General features: G+C 43.7%; 1 protein-coding gene across 1 annotated transcript in view; it reads right to left on the bottom strand.

The window, feature by feature from the left end:
• negr1 (neuronal growth regulator 1) overlaps positions 1-26,072 on the bottom strand; it is a 403,329-nt gene that overhangs the window by 4,841 nt on the left and 372,416 nt on the right. The window lies entirely within an intron of this gene.

Raw genomic sequence — 26,072 nt, 5'->3', positions numbered from 1 at the left:
AATGGCAGACCCGTTGGGTCTGCTCCCCCAACGCAGCCATTCCCTACCCGTAGCCGTTCCCTACCCGCAGCCCCCACGGGAGACGTGGCCCTCGAACTGAAGCCGTTCTTGAAAGGCCGAATTAAATGGCGTCTCGAGGTTGAAATGCGGGCGCCAGCAGCCGTTATGGTCGCTGGCCAGCAGGAGGCGACAAAATGAGTGAGTGGGGGGGAGAGAAGGATTTGATTAAAAACGTGTACTTAAAGGCGACGAAATGTAATGAGGAGCGGATACTTAGAAAGAAAAGCGAAATCTCCACCAAAATGGAAAAGACCTGGGAGATTGAGCGTCTGGATTCGGCGTGGCAGTGAATCAAAGGAAGAAAGTAAAAGGAATAGAATAGAATAGAATAGTTTCTTTATTGTCATTGTAACAGGAACCATGTACAACAAAATTTAAAAATGTCAGCCAGTCAGTGCACCATTCAAACATTTCTAAAAGCTAACGATACATACAAGATAAAATATTAAAAGATAAACAACTAAAATAAATATCATGAAAATAGCACGCATAAACACCCAACCCTCCATCCTTCTGTCGATTTCACAGTGTACCACAGTCCCTGTATCGCCCCTGCGTTCCTTGGCGGCTACATTTAGTGCTTTTATAGCAGTGGGGTAAAAACTGTTTTTTAGTCTGTTCGTCCTTGTCCTTGTAGATCTGTACCGTCTGCCTGACGGCAACAGTTCAAACAGGGAGTGTCCGGGGTGGGAAATGTCCTTTATAATACTCTGGGATTTTTTGATGCAGCGGGAACTGTGTAAGTCCTCCAAAGTAAGGAGAGGGCAGCCGACAATCCTGTGGGCGTTGTCAATGGCCCTCTGGAGCGCTTTCCTCTGAGCCGCTGTGCAGCTGGTGTACCACACGCATACACAGTATGTTAGTATGCTCTCAATGGAGCACCAATAAAAGGATCCATTCCGATTGGACATCTGCGAGCATCGGCCATTCCGATTGGACATCTGCAAGCATCGGCCGTTCCGATTGGACATCTGCGAGTATTGGGCATGAATCAAAAAGCAGAAAGGCAGCCTGTCGTCAGGCACAGAGTTTTATAGATAGATAGATAGGTAGATAGATAGATAGATAGATAGATAGATAGATAGATAGATAGATAGATAGATAGATAGATAGATAGATAGAATAGATAGATATAGATATATATATATATATATATATATATATATATAGATAGATATACCAACTGGGAATAAATGAATCTTACTTTGATAAAGGCAGTTCTGTGGAGATTCCCCCAAAGCACTCCACCCTGCCCCTGCACCCACCTCACTTCACCCACCTGCACTTAGATATGAGCCACATCCAGTGAATGCTGACTGTTTTTTCAGATTCAGTAATGACATTTATACATTTAGAAGATTTGTCATTTAGAGAATCAATAATTCCAAAATAATGCTCAAGGCTGGTAGGTGATATGTAGAACTAGATGGAGAGGAACTGATGGGCAGATGGAGGGGTATTGGAGAGGCAAAAAATGGAGAAGAAATCTAGGTGGATGGGTGGATGGGTGTGTGTGTGTGTGTGTGTGTGTGTGTGTGTGTGTGTGTGTGTGTGTGTGTGTGTGTGTGTGTGTGTGTGTGTGTGTGTGTGTGTGTGTGTGTGTGTGTGTGTGTGTGTGTGTGTGTGTAGTACACAGGGTATGATTACTTGAAATTGGAAAATGCAATGTTGATATTGCCTATATATCACCTGTAGATCAAACAGTATTTTATTATATCAGCAGTACTTTGTACATCACCCATCATCCTTATTCTCTCACCCTACCCATCTGGACTGCTATACACTGGCAACGTGGTGACTCTTTGTGCCTAGGTATGCAAAACAAAGCGTCTCTGTGACTTGTCACATATGACATTAAAAGTATCTCAATCTCCAGAGATGCTGCCTGACCTGCTGAGTTACTCCAGCATTTTGCGTCTACCTTTGATTTAAATCAGCATCTGCAGTTTTTGCTTACTCAATCTCAATCTTTTTCTTCTCCCTCGGTCGTGATACATGGATCTTTTGCTCAACAAATACTGCTGACCTGTTATGTTGACCAGCATTCTGTTTCTGCAAAGTTCCCACTCACGATAATTTTAGTATGAATTCTTCTCTACATATCTTAAATCTTCTAAATGTATGAATGTCACACCTAGAATTGACCATGGTTACTGAATCTGAATCTATATTACTAAAAGTAAGATCTTGACCGCTTTTGACTCACTGCAATGTGATTTCCAAGAAAACGCCGTCACTTACGGCCGTCATTTTTGGCCACCTCGCTCAGAGCCCTTCTCCGTCGGACTGGACCAAAGGATTTTTCCCATCGATGAAAAATCAGAGAGATATTAATGTATTAAAACATTTTGCCATTCTCTCTGCTGCCCCCGCTGGCGGCAGGGAGGAGGGACTATAAAACCCGGAAGTGTCGTGGCTCACTCAGTCTCTGCCAGACGGAGGAATCGAGAGAGTCACAGCTCTCTGAGCAGCGAATAACACTGAGCACACATCTACTCCACGGTGAGATCCCGGGATGTAGTTTGCCCAATTGGGTTGGCCTTTTAAAGGGCTTACAGTAAATGTGTTTTGTTGACTTGCAAAGTGTTTTTGTCCAATTGGCTTGGCTTTTAAAGGGCTTGCTTGAGACAGTTTTCGGATGGATAAAGCGTGAATAAACATTTTATTAGATCAGGACTTTAATTTCAAAATTGGCGCTCATTCTGTGATTTTTGCTTAGTTGCAAGATGGTGCCGATTACGTAATTTCCGGTTAGCGGCATGCTGGCACTTAGTGCGTAATTTCCGGTTTGTGGCAAGAAGTGAGAGGGTGACATCAAGATGCCACTGAGTGCAGGCGCAGGTGAATAATTCAAGAGAGTTGACTGCTCTGTCTATGGTGAGTGTGTTTGTTGGATGTTATTTAAAGCACGTCTTTGCTTCAGCACCAGCAGCCTCTACAGGAGGCTTTAAACATTCATTTTACACACTGTATATTCAACACATTCTGAAGTTACTTGGCATTTTAGTATTGGGCGAGTGTGTGTGAGTGAATGAGTCTGTGTGTGTGTGTGTGTGTGTGAGTGAATGTGTGTATGTGCGTGTGCATGTGTGTGTGTGTGTGTGAATGAGTCTGCGTGTGTGTGTGAATGAGACTGTGTGTGTGAGAATGTGTGTGTGTGTGTGTGTGAGTGAGTCTGTGTGTGAGTGAGTCTGTGTGTGAGTGAGTCTGTGTGTGTGTGTGTGCGCGCGTGCGTGTGTGTGTGTGAGGTGGAGGGTGTGTGTGATCAACAAATAACAAATAGTACGAACTAGCGCAACAGAAAGCTCCACCCCCCCCCCCACTGGCCAGCAATATTGGAATTGGTGGAGAGGTGGAATATTGTGTTGGGTGACCAGCCCTCCCGTGTGATGCTGGGACCCAACGGGGTCCCACTTAATCTAGTAACTTATAAAGCCTGACTAGGCTTGATTATGAGTACAGGTGGGTGAAGTGGGGTATTTGGAGGGGTAGGGTGGTGTGTTTGAGAGAAACTCCAGAGAACTGCCGATACCAAAGCAAGATTATTTTATTCCTATTAGATCATAAATGTTATTAAATGTTATTAAATGCTTTATAATGAAAATACATAGCTATGTCTTAACCTTTATGATACTCAAGCAGAATATGAGATGTTGTTTTTCCAATTAATTTTGGCCTCTCCGAAGTAATGCAAAAGGCAGAGGACAGATAGATTGGCATAGCAGTGAAAATGAGAGTTAAAGTGACACGAGAGTTAAAGTGACAGAAGCTCAAGATGGATGTTACAGATGGAGCCCAAATGTTCTGCAAAATGGTTGCCACAGAGGGGTGTTAACTAAATGGGTGGGTGATGAGGGATTGGGAAACCACAGAGCCATAAAGGGAGCTGTTCCTGTGGAAAGCAGAAAGGGAGGAGGAGGAAGATGTGACATGGTGGGATTGTGCTGGAGATGGCAGAAATGGTGAAGGATAATATGTTGGCTGTGGAGTCGGTAGGATGAAAGGTGAGGACAAAGTTAATTATATTTAACATCTGCCAGGGAAGGGTGGGATCAGGGCAAACGTGTGGCAAATGGAGGAAATGTGTGCGATGGCTCCATCAAATATGGCTGAAGGGAAGCCCATGCTTCTGGAAGAAGAGATATTCTTTGATCTGAACAATGGATCTGACACAAAACATTACCTATTCCTTTTCTCCAGTGATGCTTCCTGACCCACTGAGTTGCCGCAGCATTTTGTGTCTATCTTCAGTAGAAAGCAGCATCTGCAGTTATGTCCTACACAGCTAAATATGCTCATCTTGAGAGCAGATGCAGTGCAGTGCAATTGAAACTTTATGGAGGCAGGGTGGGAGGAGGCAAGGCCAGGCAGCTGTGGGAAATGGTGGGTTTATAAAGACGGCAGTGGCAAATCTGTCTCCTGACATGGAGAATGTACCTTTGATCTGTCTTTGACCCAGAATATTTGACCACATCAAATGTAATATATTCACTAGCATCTTGAACGAACAGACATGAAACAGAATAAATCAGTGATCAAACTACAGCACACTTTAACAGATTCAATAGTTATTCACTCAGCCAATAGTTAATTAAATTATTCAATTTAACTTATTTTATTTTACATAAAGTTGCAACAACCTCACTTACGCGTCAGACTGAATGGTTAATTTTAAAATTACGTAAAATATATATTTTTAAGATTGCGCAATATCAACTCATTATTAAATGGAACATATGAACGTCTAAATAATTGAATAATAACTCTTCAATAAGAGTTTTCTGAGGTTGTTATTTGAGATATTTAACAAAGCTAATACACAACGTTTGCTCCAATTGATAATGGTTTGGGACAAGGAAAATGCAATTTAATATTCGAAGGGATGCAAAAAGAAGTCAGGAAAAAGATGTTCACTCAAAGGCTAAAAAGCTTGTGGAACAAATCAAAAGGGCAGCTCTGATGTGGACTATGAATAAATGGATCTCACAGACGTGTAGATAGATAGATAGATAGATAGATAGATAGATAGATAGATAGATAGATCCTTTATTGTCATTCAGACCTTTCGGTCTGAACGAAATTACGTTGCCTGCAGTCATACACAGAATCAATAATAACAAAACATACAATAAACACAAATTAAACATCCACCACAGTGAGTTCACCAAGTACATCCTCACTGTGATGGAGGCAAAGTCTTAGTCTCCGTCTCTTCCCTCCTTGTTCTCCCTCTGCGCTGAGGCGATCGATCCAGGCCGAAGATGCCGCTCTCCAGTCCAGCGGACCTACGTGGTGATGTCGCCACCGCCGTAAGCCGGAATGCCGTCTGTGCTCCGAGACGGCCCGCCACAGCATCAGCTCCGGGCAGCCGCCCCAGCTCCAGGCCCCGCAGTCTCCACTCCGGGCCGCTGCCCCAGCTCCGGGTCCCGCAGTCTCCGCTCCGGGCCGCTGCCCCAGCTCCGGGTCCCGCCCCAGCTCCGGGCAGCTGCCCCAGCTCCAGGTCCCGCTGCCCCAGCTCCAGGTCCCGCAGTCTCCGCTCCGGGCCGCCGCCCCAGCTCCGGGCCGCCGCCCCAGCTCCCCGCAGCCGCCGCAGCTCCGGGTCCCACAGTCTCAGCTCCGAGCAGCCACCCCAGCTCCGGGTCCCGCAATCTCCGCTCCAGCTCCGGGGCCCGCAGTCTCCAGCTCCGGGCCGCTGCCCCAGCTCCGGGTCCCGCAGTCTCCGCTCCGGGCCGCTGCCCCAGCTCCAGCCGCCGCCGCCCCAGCTCCGGGCCGCCGCCCCAGCTCCAGGCCGCCGCCCCAGCTCCAGGCCGCCGCCCCAGCTCCGGGTCCCGCAGTCGCCATTCCAGGTCCCGCAGTCTACGCTCAGGGCCGCCGCCCAAGCTCCGGGCAGCCGCCCCAGCTCCAGGCCGCTGCCCCAGCTCCGGGTCCCACAGTCTCAGCTCCGAGCCCTCCGAGCAATAGCATCAGCTCCAGGCCGCCGCCGAAAGCCAGAACGCCGCACCAGCAAGTCGGGCCACCGCTGCCTTAGCCCCAAAGACGGCCAGCCTCTCGTTGGTGAGTCCTGGCTGGCTCTGCCTCCGGAGCCTCAGGGTCGGTCACAGGTTGGAGGCCGCCAGCTCCGCCATTAGGCCTCAGCACAGACGGAGGCAGAGAAGGGGGATACGACACGAAAAAGTCGCATTCCCCCGAAGGCAGAGACAGAGAGTATGTTTCACCCCCTCTAACACAACCCAGCAAACTAAAACTTAACCAAAACAAGACAAAAAAACCAACAGAAAAAAGTAAAGACAGACAGACTGCAGGCGAGCCGCAGCTGTTAACAGCGCCGCCACTTCCTTGATGTATGTGGGGAAAGGAATAAAGGTTGAAAGGAATATAGGGCGAGCCTGTCATGAGAGAATCATTTGAATCCAATTATATTTCTTGGATGATAGAAAGCCATTCATCACTAGCTGTTAAATATTGATGTGTTGCTAACATCCCACTTGCCAAAAGTAACCCAGAATAGATTGAGCTCACATTACTTATCAGGGTAATTCGAAGTACCAGACCAAACATTATCACTATTCATATATAAGTGATTTGCAACAGTATAGTCTAAACCATCTGAATGTTAATGGAAGGTATAAAAACATTAATTGTTGTTCATTTTTTTGAAGTTTTAAAGTATACACACCACTCAGAATCACAGGAAAACCCACAAAACTCTGTACAGAACCAATGTATATACAAAAATGCATTAGAATTGCACCAATGCTAAGACCTGATGACTATCCCTAAACCACTTAAGGTAGGCCGACATCAACATCTTGAACTGCTGGTAAGTTTTACGTTCTTAATTTATTCTTTTGAAGAAGCTATTAACTTTCCAGAACCTTGTTTGCTAAAGCAGTGAGTACTTGTAAAGTGAAGTACATGTATCTGCTGTGCAATGTGATGCTCAAGGGCAAAAAGGCCTTGAAATTCAGATGCGTAGTAGATTTGTCTTGAAGTGAAATGCGAATACAATAAATTTTAGGTCAAATTGCTACACTTAGGAAATTCAAGCAGGCACTTCTAGGTTGTGAATTACTCATTCAAAAGTTACACATTTCTACATCACATGCATACCTAATGACTTCTTTCCACACATATTATTGGGGAACTGATTTCAGATGATTGGCCAGTCATAGGTCACTCTCAGAAGAAACAGCTTTTAAGTATGCTGCTGTCTCAGCAACAGCACAACTTAAAATGCACCTCCTCAAAAATTCCCAGGCTGGTGCCAGGGATCTAAAGTAGATGATGTTCTTTTAATTGAAGTATTTATGCACCCTCTGTTGAGCTCTTAACCCATTTTCAGACCATCATACCAACAAATCACACATGATCCCCAGCCCACCTCCCCACCCAACATTTTCATAACCACACCCTGCGCAACCCTTCACTAACCTCCTGAACAACCCCATCACCGACTGTGGATAGCTCAATTACTCCAGGTCCTGATAACCAACTGCTTTTAATTCCTCTCGGCTCTGATCCAATCACTAGTTGAGTCTCAACCTCTGGTCACCTCCCCCCCTGACCATCATCATCCCAAAAAACAGTCCCAATGATCACTCAACTGGTATTTTGCATGCTCCATGCAGTATCTGGACTGTTTTAGGGCCTTTGAGTAATGTTAGATTGCTTGGAGTCATAGAGTCATTGAGAGATACGTGCTGGAAACAGACCCCACGGCCCACCAAAACTGTGCCAACCATCAATCACCCATTTACACTAATCCCAATTGTTTTATTGTGCAGCTGAATTTTCAGTGGAAAGCCCACAACCAAAACAGTTATTGGTGCCACAGGTAGCCATGGATTGACCTGCCTGTGCAGTTGCAGATGAGTTTCTCAGACAATGTACGGAACAAGGAAATAACATTCACCCCACTGTGTTATGTTCCCTTCAAAGATGATGGCTTAAGTACAATTACAGTTTCACCAATGGAGCACGGTGACCTTAAACACTCAAATAGTTTTTGCTGTTTGTTTCCTGATAATGGATTAAAATCTGTTCTTTAACAATTTGAGACATGGATTGCATCTCAGTCAAGATGTTACTGTTGAAATAAAGCAAAAACAATCCAAGCACTTCCAAGAAGAGGTGTTGGAAAATAAACCATAGAGGCCAATTATGCTTTAAATTCTACATCAGCTACATCTGCTAATTGGGCTTTGGGATATGGATCAAACAAGGGATATTTCTGGGGTGTGTTTCTTGAAACTGCACATGACGATCTATTTAGTTTTTGAGCCAGCAAATATCGAGCTTCAGTCTCGCTCCCTCCGTAACTCCCTGGTCAATTTGTCCCTTCTCACCCGTACCACCCACACTCCGGGCACATTCCCTTGCAACCGCAGGAAATGCTACACATGTCAGTTCACCTCCCCCCTTGACTCCATTCAAGGACCCAATCAGTTGTTCCAGGTGCGGCAGAGGTTCACCTGCACCTCCTCCAACCTCATCTATTGCATCAGCTGCTCTAGATGTCAGCTGCTCTACATCAGTGAGATCAAGCGTAGGCTTGGCGATCGCTTCGCCAATCACCTCCGCTCAGTTCGCAATAACCAACCTGATCTCCCGGTGGCTCAGCACTTCAACTCCCCCTCCCATTCTGAATCCGACCTTTCTGTCCTGGGCCTCCTCCATGGCCAGAGTGAGGACCACCGTAAATTGGAGGAGCAGCACCTCATATTTCGCTTGGGAAGTTTGCACCCCAGCGGTATGAACATTGACTTATCTAATTTCAGATGTCCCTACTTTTTCCTCCCCTTCTCAGCTCTCCCTCAGCCCACTGGCTCCACTTCTTCCTTTCTTCTTCCCGCCCCCTTCCCCACCCTCACATCAGTCTGAAGAAGGGTTTTGAACCGAAACATTGCCTATTTCCTTCGCTCCATAGATGCTGCCTCACCCGCTGTTTCTCCAGCATTTTTGTCTATCTTAGAGCTTCAGTCTGTCTTGGTTTCCATATAACAATAACCATATAACCATATAACAATTACAGCACGGAAACAGGCCATCACGACCCTTCTAGTCCGTGCCGAACACATAATCTCTCCTAGTCCCATATACCTGCGCTCAGACCATAACCCTCCATTCCCTTCCCATCCATATAACTATCCAATTTATTTTTAAATGATAAAAACGAACCTGCCTCCACCAACTTCACTGGAAGCTCATTCCACACAGCTACCACTCTCTGAGTAACGAAGTTCCCCCTCATGTTACCCCTAAACTTCAGTCCCTTAATTCTCATGTCATGTCCCCTTGTTTGAATCTTCCCTACTCTCAGTGGGAAAAGCTTTTCCACGTCAACTCTGTCTATCCCTCTCATCATTTTAAAAACCTCTATCAAGTCCCCCCTTAACCTTCTGCGCTCCAAAGAATAAAGCCCTAACTTGTTCAACCTTTCTCTGTAACTTAGTTGCTGAAACCCAGGCAACATTCTAGTAAATCTCCTCTGTACTCTCTCTATTTTGTTGACATCCTTCCTATAATTAGGCGACCAAAATTGTACACCATACTCCAGAATTGGCCTCACCAATGCCTTGTACAATTTTAACATTACATCCCAACTTCTATACTCAATGCTCTGATTTATAAAGGCCAGCACACCAAAAGCTTTCTTTACCACCCTATCTACATGAGATTCCACTTTCAGGGAACTGTGCACAGTTATTCCCAGATCCCTCTGTTCACCTACATTCTTCAATTCCCTACCATTTACCATGTACGTCCTATTTTGATTTGTCCTGCCAAGATGTAGCACCTCACACTTATCAGCATTAAACTCCATCTGCCATCTTTCAGCCCACTCTTCCAACTGGCATAAATCTCTCTGTAGACTTTGAAACTCTACTTCATTACCCGCAACCCCACCTATCTTAGTATCATCTGCATACTTACTAATCCAATTTACCACACCATCATCCAGATCATTAATGTACATGACAAACAACAGTGGACCCAACACAGATCCCTGTGGCACCCCACTTGTCACTGGGCTCCAACCTGACAAACAACCATCCACCATTACTCTCTGGCATCTTCCATTCAGCCACTGTTGAATCCATCTTGCTACTCCACCATTAATACCCAACCATTGAACCTTCTTAACCAACCTTCCATGAGGAACCTTGTCAAAGGCCTTACTGAAGTCCATATACACAACATCCACTGCTTTACCCTCATCAATTTCCCGAGTAACATCTTCAAAAAATTCAAGAAGATTAGTTAAACATGACCTTCCAGGCACAAATCCATGTTGACTGTTCCTAATCAGACCCTGTTTATCCAGATGCTTATATATATTATCTCTAAGTATTCTTTCCATTAATTTGCCCACCACTGACGTCAAACTAACAGGTCTATAATTGCTAGGTTTACTCTTAGAACCCTTTTTAAACAATGGAACAACATGCGCAGTACGCCAATCCTCGGGGACTATTCCCGTTTCTAATGACATTTGAAATATTTCTGTCATAGCCCCGGCTATTTCTACACTAACTTCCCTCAATGTCCTAGGGAATATCCTGTCAGGACCTGGAGACTTATCCACTTTTATATTTTTCAAAAGTGTCAGTACTTCTTTTACTTTGAACCTCATAGTATCCATAGCTACTCTACTTGTTTCCCTTACCTCACATAATTCAATATCCTTCTCCTTGGTGAATACCGAAGAAAAGAAACTGTTCAACATCTCCCCCATCTCTTTTGGCTCTGCAGATAGTTGTCCACTCTGACTCTCTAATGGACCAATTTTATCCCTCGTTATCCTTTTGCTATTAATATAGCGGTAGAAACCCTTCGGATTTACTTTTACCTTACTTGCCAAAGCAACCTCATATCTTCTTTTAGCGTTTCAAGAACTTTTACATTAAAAAAAATGTTATTGTGCAACATACCAATACTTCAATAGGAGAGATATCCGAGGAGCTATATTAAACAGGCATAAAACTTACATCTCTGAATATTTGTCTTAGTATTTAATTGAAATACAATAATTGCGTGTTCATTTAACAATTGCTACTTGTGCATAAATGCTACTTGTAAGTACTCTTGGAGTTTTGGATAAATTGAGCTTTTTAGTTGGGTGTGCAGGTCAGTACTCTGGACTAATTTACTAGCAAGGTGCAATGTGAATGTGGGTGTTCAAATGAAGTGATCATGAAGTGGGCACAGTGGCAAGCAGGCGCATAATTTGCAGATAACAGTGAGAATTATTTAGGTGACAAAGAGGATAATTAGGAAAAGGAACACATTGTAACCAAGCTTCAGAATTTCATTGACCTGTTTGAGTATGAAAATTTCATTCTTATTCGTTTTTAAATGCAGTGGCTAATTGAACCCTAAAAATAAATATCACTTCAAAAATTTAAATGAGGAATATCAAACCAAAAACAGTAAAAGGACAAAACTCAAATATAAATTTCTCATTTTCTTTCTCAGTTTATAGAATAAAAAGTATCAAAAGTATCTGACTAAATGCATGCGGGCATACTGACCTGTGGTTAAGGGAGGAATAGGATGACTAGTAAAACTAGTAGGTTCAATTAGTTCTACAAAAAGGGGAGAGGAAGAAAAACAGAAATGACATATATCTTTCTTCAGTTTCAGGAAAGATAATGAAGCAAACAGTTACTGACAGACAGATGATAACATACACACACACACACACCAGTTTTAGGTGGCATTTTAAAAGAAGTAGGGTCCTTAAAAGGGATACAAACATGAAATAAACTGCATGCAAAACCTGCGTGTCTAGATAGCTTGAATGTGCCCTTTGAACTGTATGAAAATCTGTATAAATGTGTATAAATGTAAGGGGGAATATGTTTAATATGAAAAAACATATTTCGGAAAAACTTCATTCAGGTTATGCAACTGCTTTATGCTGGTATGCTGTATCATCATTTACACATGGTGCTGTCACAATAGTCATCTAAGCAAATTCTTCACCCCGTAAACATATCCAAAACCTTTTCGAAATCGTAAAGTCGACCATCGTAGAGTCATATAGTCTTAAGGGCCTGTCACACTTTGGTGATTTTTAGGCGACTGCTGGATGCCGAAAAACAAGGTTCTCTGGACTCGCCCTACGACAATGTCTACGACAAGCTACCACCTAGTCGACGTCAAGCTACGACAAGCTACGTCAACCGGCGACACAATTCCTCGCGACTTGGAACGTCCACCAACGACCACACCTACGACAACCTACGACAACCTTCGACCACACAGGTGACAACCTACGACAACCGAAGTCAACTTATGTCCACCTGCGGCAAGATATGACAAGCTACGACCCTGTCGGCGACAACTGAAGACAATTCTGTCGCCGGTACCTGTTGATGGTTGACGTAGGATGACGTAGGTAGACAACGATGGAATTCACCGAAGTCAGCGCCCGGCGACAACCAACGTCACCTGCCGTCAACCTGGTGACAACCTACGACAGCACCTCCTACAGGAGAAGGCAGGCAACATCAGGCCCACTGTCGCCGAAGGGTTTTGAACATTTCAAAATCAGCGGCGACAAGAAAAAAGTTATGAGCACTTGAGGAGATAACTCATGACAATACAGGCATCACCCCGCGACCATGTAGCGACTGAATAAATCGCCTAAGTGGGACAGGCCCTTTACTGTGTGAAACAGGTCCCTCAGCCCAACTTGCTCACAACTATCAACGTCCCATCTCCACTAGTCCCTCTTAGGCCCCCTTCGGTCATGGCTGACCATGGGTGTCTCCAGGGTGCTATTCCCTATATGGAGGGTGCCTGTGCGTGACTTTGTTTAATGTGAGGAGACTGGTGCACAGACAACCACCCCACGGTCCTTAACAGATCTGGGTCAGGATCCAGTGGCATAGAGTCCAAGACGACTGGAGACCCTTTTCTACTGCAGCCTTCATTAGCCTTCCCTTCCGTTGTGACTCTCCACTAAGGTCAGCCATTGCCCTCCATTGCTCCATCGTTGAGATCTTGGTTGGATTGCGCTTTGTCAGTGACCTCCCCCTTGACCTTACCGCCATGGGTAGCCATGGGTAGCCCTACCAGGGGCATAGCTCCAGACGGCATCGCTCTCAGGATCTCAGGTCCACACCTGCCTGCATTTGGCTCATATCCCTCTGAACCTGTCCTATCCATGTATCTGACTAAATATTTCTTCAAAATTGTGATAGTACCTGCCTCAACTATCACTTCTGGCTGTTTGTCTCATACACCTACCACCCCTTGTGTGAAAACGTTTCCCCTCAGGTTCTTATTAAATCCTTTCCCCCTCGCCTTCAACCACATAAACTTCAACCTAATTCTTCAACTTATCATTAAACTTGAAAGCCAGCTTAGCTTTGGATGTATATGATAATCACATTTCATATTTTCTAAGGACAACAATAATGTGACTTTGAGATCTCTGCTGGTTGCTGAAACTGAGATTCTGAGAACAAGTAATATATTTCTTACCACGTAATTGTTGGATAACATAGAGGTCTTTAGAAAACAATATACGTGATGAAGTTATAGTATCACATCCAGGATTAAAAAAAAGTTCTACAATTTACACAGCCAGATTGTACCATATCAGATGGTATTGAGTTGTCCCAAATGATGATGAAGCAGAAGATAACTTTTGAAACAGGCTCTTCATCTGAAAATTAAAAATAAAAGCACAATCTTACTCAGCCTTGATAAAAGATAGCAGGGATTTAAGCTTTTGGTAGAACTTAGGTTTAAAAATGAGGAAATCTGTCCTGAAGAAACTAATTTTGTGGTGTTGATAGTGAATATATATTGGCAAGAAATGATTTGTTGAATTCATTGGTTCTCATTTTGTTAAGACAAAGAATGTTGTTTGAAGTCTGAATTTAATGTGCATCACAGGGGCAAGACATTTTGCTACACAATTACCATGGACAACTGTACACTTTGAACTTTTTTTGTAGTTTGCTACCTCCACCGAAGGATGACTGCACTTTATTTTTTAAATGTACCAACGACACATTTACTTCAAAATGAGCCACAAATTAAGTAACGTGAATATTAATGAAGAATATTATTAAAGTCACCATTCATTGACTAAACTCACTTATAAGTACTGGTGGGTGAAGTGATGTAGTTGGAGGAGTAGGATGGTGTGTATGGGAGAAGGGCCAGAGAACTGCCTATGCCAAAGCATATTTGGAGAGTGAAGTGAGAAGATGCTTGACAGAAGAGATGGATGCCCCAAATTAGCCATGATTAAAGAATATATAAGAATATATGAAGAAGGAGAAAATATCATTGTAGTAACATACAAGAGACAAATAAACAACACAATGCAGTGGTGAGATTTTCTAAAGGTGAGAAAAAATTGTGAACGTTAGAATAGCAAAAAAATTAGATCTCTCAGAAACCGGAGTATGCAGCTTTGTGCAGCAGATCCACTTACAGCTACTGATCATCCAATTTATATTTCAATGATATCTGCCTTGGAAAATCAGTCATTGCTGGGATTTATTATGAATTATTTCCACACACACCAAGCTGGTATTATAGATGTGGGAGAACAATCACCGATCAAATTGGTAACCAAATCCTAACTTGATATGAATGTTTCCTATAATGTATCATGGGAGAAGCAAATACACAGGAACAACTCAAACTAAAAATATTGAACAAATTCCCTGCAATATTCTGTAAATGTTCAATGAAACAAAAGCATATGATATAACACCTATCCATTCACTTAGCACCAGCATACACCCCCCTCAGGAGAAAAGCTCAACCCACCACCAGGACTGTTAAAACTTGGCCTGAAGGAGCTTCCTCACAGCTACAGGACTGCTTTGAAAGGACAAACTGGGACATTTTTGGAAATCAGGACTTGGAGGAGTACAGATCCACGGTACTCTTTTACATCCAGAACTGTGTTGACAACGTCACCGTCGACAAACTCATCCGGGTGCACCCCAACCAGAAGCCGTGGATGACAAAAGAGGTCCACACTCTCCTCAAGGACCGCAACACCGCCTTCAGGTCTGGCGACAGAGCCCTGTACAGCGCTGCTAGAGCCAACCTGAAGAAAGGCATCAGGGATGCCAAAGCGGCCCACAAGAGGAAGATAGAGGACCACTTTAACAACAACGATCCACGGCGGGTGTGGCAGGGCATCCAGCACATCACCAACTACAAGCCCAGCAACAGCACGACGGCCGATGGCGACGCCTCACTGGCAGAGGAGCTGAACTGCTTCTTTGCTCGCTTCGAGGCAGAACCAGGAGAGTTCGTCACCATTCTCCCACCAGCCCCTAACAACAACAACTACACCCTCACTGTGCAGGAGCATGAAGTGAGGCGGGTGCTCAGGGCGGTGAACCCGAGGAAGGCTGCCGGCCCGGATGGCGTGACAGGAAGGGTTCTGAAGGAATGTGCAGACCAGCTCTCCGAGGTCTTCACGAAAATCTTCAACCTGTCCCTGTCCAAATCCATCATCCCACCGTGCCTGAAGTTTGCCACAATCATCCCACTACCAAAAAAGCCTGTTATCAGCGGCCTTAGCGACTACCGACCGGTCGCTCTCACACCAGTCATCATGAAGTGTTTCGAGAGGCTGGTCCAGCAGCACATCAAAGCCAACCTCCCGCCCACCTTCGATCCACACCAGTTTGCCTACAGAGCAAATAGGTCCACTGAGGATGCCATCGCCACTGCTCTTCACACTGCACTGACCCACCTCGAACACTATGTGAGGATGCTTTTCATTGACTTTAGATTCCCCTTCAATACCATCATCTCCAGCAGACTGGTCACCAAACTCATGGATTTAGCACTCTCCCAACCCATCTGCCTCTGGATCAAGGACTTTCTGTCTAACCGCCCCCAGACCGTCAGACTGGGCCATCACCTCTCCACCCCCATCACACTCAGCACCGGCTCCCCACAGGGCTGTGTATTGAGCCCCCTCCTCTACGCCCTCTACACCCACGATTGTGCCCCCGCCCACTCCACCAACACCATCGTCAAGTTTGCGGACGACACGACTGTGGTTGGACGTATCTCAGGAGGAGAAGAGACAGCCTACAGGGAGGAAGTCCAAAGACTGGCAGCGTGGTGTTCAGACAACAACCTCATCCTAAACGCCACAAAAACAAAGGAAATTATCATAGACTTCCGTAAGAACAGTGCAGCCCCCAAACTCCTATTCATCAATGGGGACTGTGTGGAAAGGGTCTCAGACTTCAGATTCCTGGGCACACAAATTATGGAGGATCTCTCCTGGACTACAAACACCACCACAGCAGTCAAGACGGCCCAGCAGCGACTCTACTTTCTGAGGATCCTCAGGAAAAACAACCTGGAGGAGAAGGTGCTGGTGTCCTTCTACCGCTGCTCCATCGAGAGTGTGCTGGCGTACTGTATAACCATATGGTATGCCAGCTGCTCTGCAGCGGACAGGAGAGCCCTTCAAAGGGTCATCAACACCGCACAAAAAATCACTGGCTGCCCACTGCCTTTCCTGAAGGACATCTTCAGCTCTCGCTGCCTAGGCAGGGCAGCCAACATCCTGAAGGACCCTTCCCACCCTGGATACAACCTGTTCCACCTGCTGCCCTCTGGCAGATGGTACAGGTCTTTCAAAACTCGCACAAACAGACTCAGAGACAGCTTCTACCCCATAGCCATACGTGAACTTGACAATGCAAAATAAGAAATAACACTCACATTCAACTGAATGGTTCTACCTCAGCTGCTATTGTTATTTATCTGTAATTTTTTTTTATATGTATATATTTTTACCTTTCTTTTCTTATATATTTAAAATTGCTCTTGTGAATCGCACCGTGGGATTGACTTTTAAATTTTGTTGTACCATGTGCAATGACAATAAAGAGATTCATTCATTCATTCACATGTGTACAGTTGGTCTAATCCACTGATACCTAATGAATTATGTTGAGTTTCTCTTCTATATTTCCTTTGTACATGTTAATTCTGTCCAAATTAAAGACACCATAAAATGGAGGATCCCTGCACTTGTCAGAATTGCTTAACCCTGGTCAGCTGAAATTTACAGGCTTTGGATGGCGCCAGCCAGTCTAGGCTCAGACTGGTATGCAGGATGGTGAGCAGCCCAGTTGTTCGTCTAGTTTCTCCTAAATTGATAAAATGTATACCAATTTTGCAAACAAACACTAAATGCATCATTTCGATTGGATCGCTGCAGGGGAATTGTAAATAGTACAAATAATGTTGCGAGATGGTCATCCTGCTAATTGATGATTGGTCGAACTGTTGAGCCTTTGAGAAACTGTTTGAATCTCAGGGCACATATTTCAATGTTTGCTTTCTTCTAGAACTTTCTTTCAAATGCATTATATTAATCACTGTATTATTGGGTTAGGGAAATGTCTATCATATACTGTGTTAATCAATATCTGTTATTGGATTGAAAAGAGACCACCCCCATATGGTTCGGACCCTCAGGGTTCGGGGACCTATAAAAGGTAGCTCCCACAAGGTCCTGTGTCGATCTACTGGCAGAATGGTTGGGACTGCGTGACCTTTTGGAGTGTCTCTGCTTGCACGAGGCAAGGAGGACTTGGACAAGCAGATACAAGGATCGAACCCGCGGCGGTTAGGTATAGTAGTGGGGAACTGTTATTGTGTTTTTCCAAAATTAAGTTTAGATGCGCAAGTGCTTGACTCAGTATTTTATTGACTGAAACTAGACTGGGGGAAGCTTAGAACAAGCTATTTACATACTTGGCCTTCTATCTTTAATAACATAAACAATCTCCTAGAAATACTAGGGGACGAGCATCTAGTGGGAGGGAGGAACTGAAGGGAATTCACATTAGTCGGGAAATGGTGTTAGGTAAACTGTTGGGACTGAAGGCTGTTAAATCCCCAGGGCCTGATGGTTTGCATCCCAGAGTACTCAAGGAGGTGGCCCTAGAAATCATGGATGAATTGGTAATTATTTTCCAATTTTCTCTCGATTCTGGACTGGGGGGCAGCCAATGCAACCCAACTTTTGAAGAAAAGAGGGAGAGAGAAAACAGTGAATTATAGACCAGTTAGCCTAATCGGTAGTGGGGACGATTTTGTGTTGATTGTTAAAGATGTTATATCAGCGCATTTGGAAAGCAGTGACAGGATTGGACAAAGTCAGCACGGAGTTATGAAGGGGAAATCATGCTTGACTAATCTTCTGGAAATTTTTGATGATGTACCAAGTAGAATGGATAAGGGAGAGCCAGTGGATGTGGTGTATCTGGACTTTCAAAAAGTCTTTGACAAGGTCCCACACAAGAGATTAGTGTGCAAAATTAGAGCACATGGTATTGGCGGTAGGGTATTGACATGGATAGAGAACTGGTTGGCAGACAGAAAGAAAAGAATAGGAATTAACGGGTCCTTTTCAGAATGTTAGTCTGTGACTAGTGGGGTGCCGCAAAGCTCGGTGCTGGGACCCCTGTTATTTACAATATACATATTAATGATTTAAACGAGGGATTTAAATGTGACATCTCCAAGTTTGCGGATGACACAAAGCTAGGTGACAATGTGGGCTGCGAGGAGGATGCCATGAGGCTGCAGGTTGACTTGGATAGGTTGGGTGAGTGGACAGATGCATGGCAGATGCAGTATAACGTGGATAAATGTGAGGTTATCCACTTTGGTGGCAAGAACAGGAAGGCAAATTATTATCTGAATGGTGTCAGATTATGAAAAAGGGAGGTGCAACGAGACCTGGGTGTGCTTATACATCAGTCACTGAAAGGAAGCATGCAGGTATAACAAATGGCATGTTGACGTTCAATGCGAGAGGATTTAGATGTAGGTCCTACTGTTGTTGTACAGGGCTCTGGTGAGACTGGAGTATTGTGTGCAATTTTGATCTCCTAATTTGAGGAAGGACATTATTGCTATTAAGGGAGTGCAGCATAGGTTCACCAGGTTAATTCCCAGGATGTCGGGACTGACATATGATGAAAGAATGGGTCGACTGGGCTTGTATTCACTGGAATTTAGGGTGAGAGGGGATCTTATAGAAACATAAAATTCTTAAAGAATTGGACAGTCTCGATGCAGGGAAAATGGTCTGATGTTGAGGGAGTCCAGAACCAAGGGCCACAGTTTAAGAATAAGAGGTAGGCCATTTAGGACTGAGATAAGGAAAAACCTTTTCACCCAGAGAGTTGTGAATCTGTGGAATTATCTGCCACAGAAGGCAGTGGAGGCCAATTCTCTGGATGTTTTAAAGAGAGCGTAAGATTTAGCTCTTAGGGCTAAAGGAATCAGGGGATATAGGGAAAAGCTGATTTTAGATGATCAGACATGATCATATTGAATGGCGGTGTTAGCTCGAAGGATCAAATAGCCTACTCCTGCACCTATTTTTCTATATTTCTATGTTCTACAATGTTATTGCTTTGTAAAATATGGGCCTTTCATGGATGATAATATAATTTATCTTCCCTCATAAGATGGTGTAACCAAAGCTGTGGGCCATTTTTCATACAGTTCTTCCATTTAGAGTAATGGCTAGTTTTCCCACTATATTAATTTAAATCATATTTACTGTTTGTGATAGGAAGAAATAATCAACTATAGATCAGTGAGCCAAACATCTGTGGTTGGCAAATTACTGGAGAGGATTCTGAGGGATAAGATATAGATGCATTTGGATGGACAGGGGCTGATTAGCGGTAGTCAGCATGGTTTTGGAATTGGCGATTATTCCTTACAAATTTGAAGAATTTTTGAAGAAGTAACCAGGAAGGTTGATGAGGGTGCATTGTCTATACAAACTTCAGCAAGGCCTTTTGAGTGATAGAGTCATGGGAAACAGACCTTTTGGCCCAACCGTCCATGCTGACCAAGATGCCCCATCTACATTAGTGCCACCTGCCCACGTTGGGCCCATATCCCTCAAAATGGTTCCTATCCATGTATCTGTCCAAATATCTGTTAAATGCTAATATAGTACTGATACATTTCATAAGGTACTACCTGGTAGGCAGTGCTGGAAGGTTAGATCGCATGGGATCCAAGGAGATTAGCTAACTAGAAACAGAATTCGCTTCATGAATGGAAGCAAATGGTGATGATAATAGGTTGTTTTTCAGACTCGGTGATCGGCAATGGTCCATTGCTGTTTGTGGTTTATACCAATGATTTGGATGAGGAAGTACAAGGCATAATCAGTAAGTTTGCAGATGACACTAAAGTAGGTGGTTTTGTCGACAGTGAAGATGCTTATCAAAAATCACAGCAGGATCTTGATCAGCAGGGCAAGTGGGCTGAGGAATGGCTAATGAAATTAAATGCAGATAATTGTAAGGTGTTGAATTTTGGGAAGTGCAACCAGGGCACGACCTTCACAGTGAATGGTAAGTGTATGTTGAGTGTTGGAGAGCAGAGAGATCTCGTTGTACAGGTACATAATTATCTGGTAGACACAAAATGCTGGTGTAACTCAGCGGGTCAGGCAGCATCTCTGGAGAGAAGGAATGGGCGACATTTCAGGGCGAGACCCTTCTTCAGACTGATGTCAGGAGAGGGGGCAGGGCAAAGATAGAATGTAGTTGGAGACAGTAGTGGGAGAACTGGGAAGGAGGAGGGGAGGGAAAGAGAAAGTAAGGCCTTTCTGAAGTTAGAGAAGTCAATGTTCATACCGCTGGGATGTAAACTACCCAAGCAAAATATGAGGTGCTGTTCATTCAATTTGTGCTGGGCCTCACTCTGACAATGGAGGAGGCCCAAGACAGAAAACTCAGATTGGGAATAGAAAGGGGAGTTGAAGTGCTGAGCCACCAGGAAATCAGGTAGGTTAAGACAGACTGAGCGGCGGTGTTTAGCGAAACAATCGCCGAGCCTGCGCTTGGTCTTGCCGATGTAGAGAAGTTGTAGAGATGTAGACACCTGGAACAGCGGATACAGTAGATGAGGTTGGAGGAGGTGCAAATGAACTTCTGTCTCACCTGGAAAGACTGTTTGGGTCCTTGGATGGAGTCGAGGGGGGATGTAAAGGGACAGGTGTGGCATCTCCTGCGGTAGCAGGGGAAGGTACCTGGGGAGGGGGTGGTTTTGGTGGGAAGGGATGAGTTGACCAGGGAGTTTCGGAGGGAATGGTCTCTGTGGAAAGCAGAAAGGGGTGGAGATGGGAAGATGTGGCTAGTAGTGGGATCACGTCGGAGGTGCCGAAAATGTTGGAGAATTATATGCTAGAGGATAAGTAAATCATCATGGGGCCTAGTTGCACAGAAGATTCCTCAGTAACAGATGCAAAGGGGTAACAGAAATCAACTTATCAATGAAGTGATCTTGTATGTTTAAAGTGATCCACTGCCATCACTTAGGGGCGGCATGGTGGCGCAGCAGTAGAGTTGCTGCCTTACAGCGCAAGGCCCAGACTTGAACCTGACTACGGGTGCTGTTTGTACGGAGATTGTACGTTCTTCCCATGACCACATGGGCTGTCCCCGGGTGCTCCGGTTTCCTCCCACTCTCCACAGCCGCACAGGTTTGTAGTTTAATTGGCTTTAGTAAAAATTGTCTCTATTATGTTGGATAGCGTTAGTGTATGGGGATCGCTGGTTGCCACTGACTTGGTGGGCCGAAAAGCCTGTTTCCATTATGTATCTCTAAACTAAACTAAACTTGTTATTATACTTCCTCACTTTCAGACCGATAGTGATTGCTTTAATAAAATATGAGACACAAAGGGAGCAGTTGCCAAAGGCCCATCAAGCCTACTCTGTTATTCAATACAATTATGACATGGAATTCTCATATCCATTGATTCCCCAAAAATCTTTAAATCTTATCTGTGTTGTACCAATGATTGAGCATTCACTTACTCGTGGTTTAGAGAATTTAAATGATTCCAAACTATCTGAATAAAAGACTTTAACCATATCTTGGTCTTGAATAGGCAACCTCTTTTTTGAGATATTGCTTCCAATTTTTGGATCTCCACTGTAAATATGCAGCCTTTGAGCATTGATTCTATCAATGTCTTCTAGAATCTTGTATTTACTGATAAGGTCACCTGTGCCATCTCTGGTATTTCAGTATTTTTCTGGTATTACTATATTTTTCACACGGCTCCTTAATTGTTTTCCCTTAAATATTGAACCAAATCTCGTACAAAAATACTATTAATTCTGCTTTCACTACCTTTTCAGGTTTTGGAAAATGTAGAAAATCATTTTCTTTCTTGCTAATCAACTCTAATATGTGTAATTACCAACTCTCTTGCCATGGGGAATTTCTGAATATCTTTTCAGACTTTATTCAAGGGCCGTTTAGAAACTGAAACATAGAAACCTAGAATAATAGGTGCAGGAGTAGGTCATTCAGCCCATCGAGCCAGCACCGCCATTCAATATGATGGCTGATCATCTAAAAATCAGTATCCCGTTCCAGCTTTTTCCCCATATCCCGTGATTCCTTGTCAGTAGGTTTGTAGGTTTGTAGTAGATGTCAGTCAATAGTCTGTTTCCTGTGATGAAGACCTAGAATCTGTGATGTAAGATCTAGTAATGGTAGGGAGATGTCAGAGATAATCCAAGTGAATTTGAGTGCAGGATGGAAGTTAATGGAGAAGTAGCACCCTCCTGTACCCATGCATAACTCACTGACTTCATCAACTTCACCACTAATTTTCATCCTGCACTCAAATTCATTTGGACCATCTCTGACATCTCCCTACCATTTCTAGATCTCACATCACAGATTCTAGGTCTTCATCACAGGAAACAGACTATTGACTGACATCTACTATAAACCTACTGACTCCCATAGCTATCTTGACTACACCTCTTCCCACCGTGCTTCCTGTAAAGACTCTATCCTCTACTCCCGATTCCTCCGTCTTCGCTGCATCTGCGCCCAGGATAAGGTGTTCCATACCAGGGCATCGGAGATGTCCTCATTCTTTAGGAAACGGGGGTTCCTCTCTTCCATTATAGATGAGGCTCTCACTAGGGTCTCCTCGATATCCCATAGCTCCGCTCTTGATCCCCCTCCCCCCATTTGGTAACAAGGACAGTCCCCCTTGTCCTCACCTTCCACCCCATCAGCCGTCGCATATAGCATATAATCCTCCAACATTTTCGCCACCTCCAACGGGATCACACTACTGGCCACACCTTCCCACCTCCAACCCTTTTTGCTTTCCACAGAGACCATTCTCTCAGAATCTCCCTGGTCAACTCCTCCAATCTTATCTACTGTAGACCAAGCGCAAGCTCGGCGATTGTTTCGCTGAACATCTCCACTCAGTCCGTCTTAACCTACCTGATATCCCAGTGGCTCTGCATTTCAACTCCCCAAATCATTTGCAATCTGATCTTTCTGTCCTAGGCCTCCTCCATTGTAAGAGTTAGGCCCACTAGTCTTACTGTCTCTAACTACATTATATCTTTGTCCCGTCTCCTCCCCTGACATCAGTCTGAAGAAGGGTCTCCACCCGAAACGTCACCCATTCATTCTCTCCAGAGATGCTGCCTGACCTGCTGAGTTACTCCAGCATTTTGTGTCTACCTTTAAACCAGCATCTGCAATTCTTTCCTATACATAGTTCTCTGATTGTGGCATCACATGTAGATAGGCTGGTACATTGGCCTTCCTCAATCAGTGTATTGAATATAGAAGTTTGTACATTTTATTATAGTGTACAAGACATTGGTGAGGCCGCAATTTGAATACTTAGTTCAGTTTTGGTAACCCTGCTATAGGAAAGATGTCATAAGCTGGAAAGAGTGCTGAGATGAATTAAAAGGATGTTGCCAGGTCTCGTAAACAAACCCAACTTATCCAGCCTTCCCTCATAAGTTAAATATTCCATTCTAGGCAAAATCCTGGTGAATCTCCTGTGTCATATCCAAGGCAACCCATCTTTCTTATAAAGTAGAGACCTGAAGTGCACACAGTACTCCGTTTCGGGCCTAATAAAACATTTATGCAGTTGCATTATGACTACCGAACCCCTACACTTTATGCCCCAGTTTGTTGAAGGTCAGCCTTTATCTACCTTGCAAAATGCTTCACCGAGTATTTATTGGAATTAAATTCCACCTGCTACTTTTCCACCCAATTTACATGGTGATCAATATTATTCTGTAATCTAAGACCAAACTCCTCTACAAACTTACTAATCATACCTCCTACACCAACAACCAAGTCATTAAAGTATTTTAGAAAAATTACACGCACCAGCATTAATCCTTATAGTACACCAATTGAATAGAAAGATACAACATGGAAACAGGTCCTCCATCCCACTGAGTTCATGCTGATCATTCATCACCTATCATTCTCGCTATCACTGGGAAAATGTGCAAACTCCCAGGGTCAGGATTGAACCCGGTCTCTGGCGCTATGAGCCTGCAAATCTACCAGCTGTGCCACTGTGCTGTCACTGGTCACAGGCTTCCACCGTAACTCTTTGTTCCTTATTACCAAGCCAACCTTGGATCCAATTTACCACCTTGTCATGATCCTATGGCTCCAACCATTTGTACCAGTCTTCCATGTGGGACATTGTCAAATACCTTACTGAACTTACTGCAGCATTAGCTCTGTCCATGTTAATAGTTTGCTATATCTTCAAAAAGCTCAATTAGTCAGAGGGGATCTCCCACCATTAAAGCCGTGCGAGCTATGTTTGATCAATCCTGCCCTGCCTTTTCAAATGTAATTTCATTCTGATACTCAGACTTTTTTCCAATATTATCCCTACCAATTTTATTAGACACAGTCATGTGTTGTAATAAACATCTGAAAATTTTCATTAAAGAGCTGGACATAACCAGGAATGGTAGACTATTAGGGAACAGAGAGACCCTGATGTACGTCCATTGATTCCTCAATTATAATATCAAATTTTAAGGGAGAAGTATATTTTAATATAGTTCTCCTATTTTGCTCTTCTAATCTTTCCATTCGACCCTTCGAGCCAGCACCGCCATTCATTGTGATCATGGCTGGTCATCCACAATCAATAACCCGTGCCTGCCTTCTCCCCATACCCCTGGATTCCGCTAGCCCCTAGAGCTCTATCTAACTCTATTTTAAATTCTTCCAGTGAATTGGCCTCTACTGCCTTCTGTAGCAGAGAATTCCACAAATTCACAACCTTCTGGGTGAAAACGGTTTTTCTCATCTCAGTTTTAAATGGCCTCCTCTTTATTGACAGTATTGATCCTGGAAGCTCAGAGGCATTCCTGCAAACTGGCATACCTCAAACCAATCAATGTCAAATTTATTTTTAATAAAGTGCATTGGGATGGCTTGCCATATTAAAGGAGGTAATGAATAGAAGATTTGATATTATGTCTAATGTTATTATGGAAGGTGTAGGCATCATCAGGCCTCTGAACTTGCTGACCTTCTTGACGTTCCCCAATGATCACTCCATCACAAAGACATGGCAAAGCAGAGATTTGTTTTTGTACAGTATCTGAAATATCAATACTCTGCTATAAGGATTTGCATTATTTTATTCCAAGTACTCTGGGGAATAATCATTTATCATTGCCCAAGTTTTCAGTTAGCAAGCAGGGCAATGTTTTAGTTGTGCTGCTAACCAAAATCCTTAACTGCATTTTTCTTTGGTAAACCAATAAGAAGGAATATACTGCATATTCAAAGGCTGCAAATAGAAATGTAATCAGATTATTTCAGAGCCATATTCCTCCTTGACAATTGCAATTCTGCTTAAATTCATAAATGGTGTGACACAGATATTACTCTAGTTTTCTTTATTCACGAGCCTTCTTTCAAATGTCTAAAATGTGATTAGATTTATCATTTTACACATGGGAAAGATTAATAATCCTTCAGGCCCTAAACTATTTATTTTTGGTTTCAAATAATCCAAATGAAAATGGATATTTGATATCAATGCATGATATTTTAATTCTACATTTTTAAATGACTCCCTAGTCAGATTTTTGGATTCTCAGCCCTCTAATAATTTTGTTGTAAACTGATAA

This window comes from Leucoraja erinacea, chromosome 10, assembly GCF_028641065.1.
Source record: "Leucoraja erinacea ecotype New England chromosome 10, Leri_hhj_1, whole genome shotgun sequence".
Classification (NCBI taxonomy): domain Eukaryota; kingdom Metazoa; phylum Chordata; class Chondrichthyes; order Rajiformes; family Rajidae; genus Leucoraja; species Leucoraja erinaceus.
The sequence above is the reverse complement of the archived record's forward strand: the minus strand, read 5'-3'. Positions and strand labels throughout refer to the sequence as shown.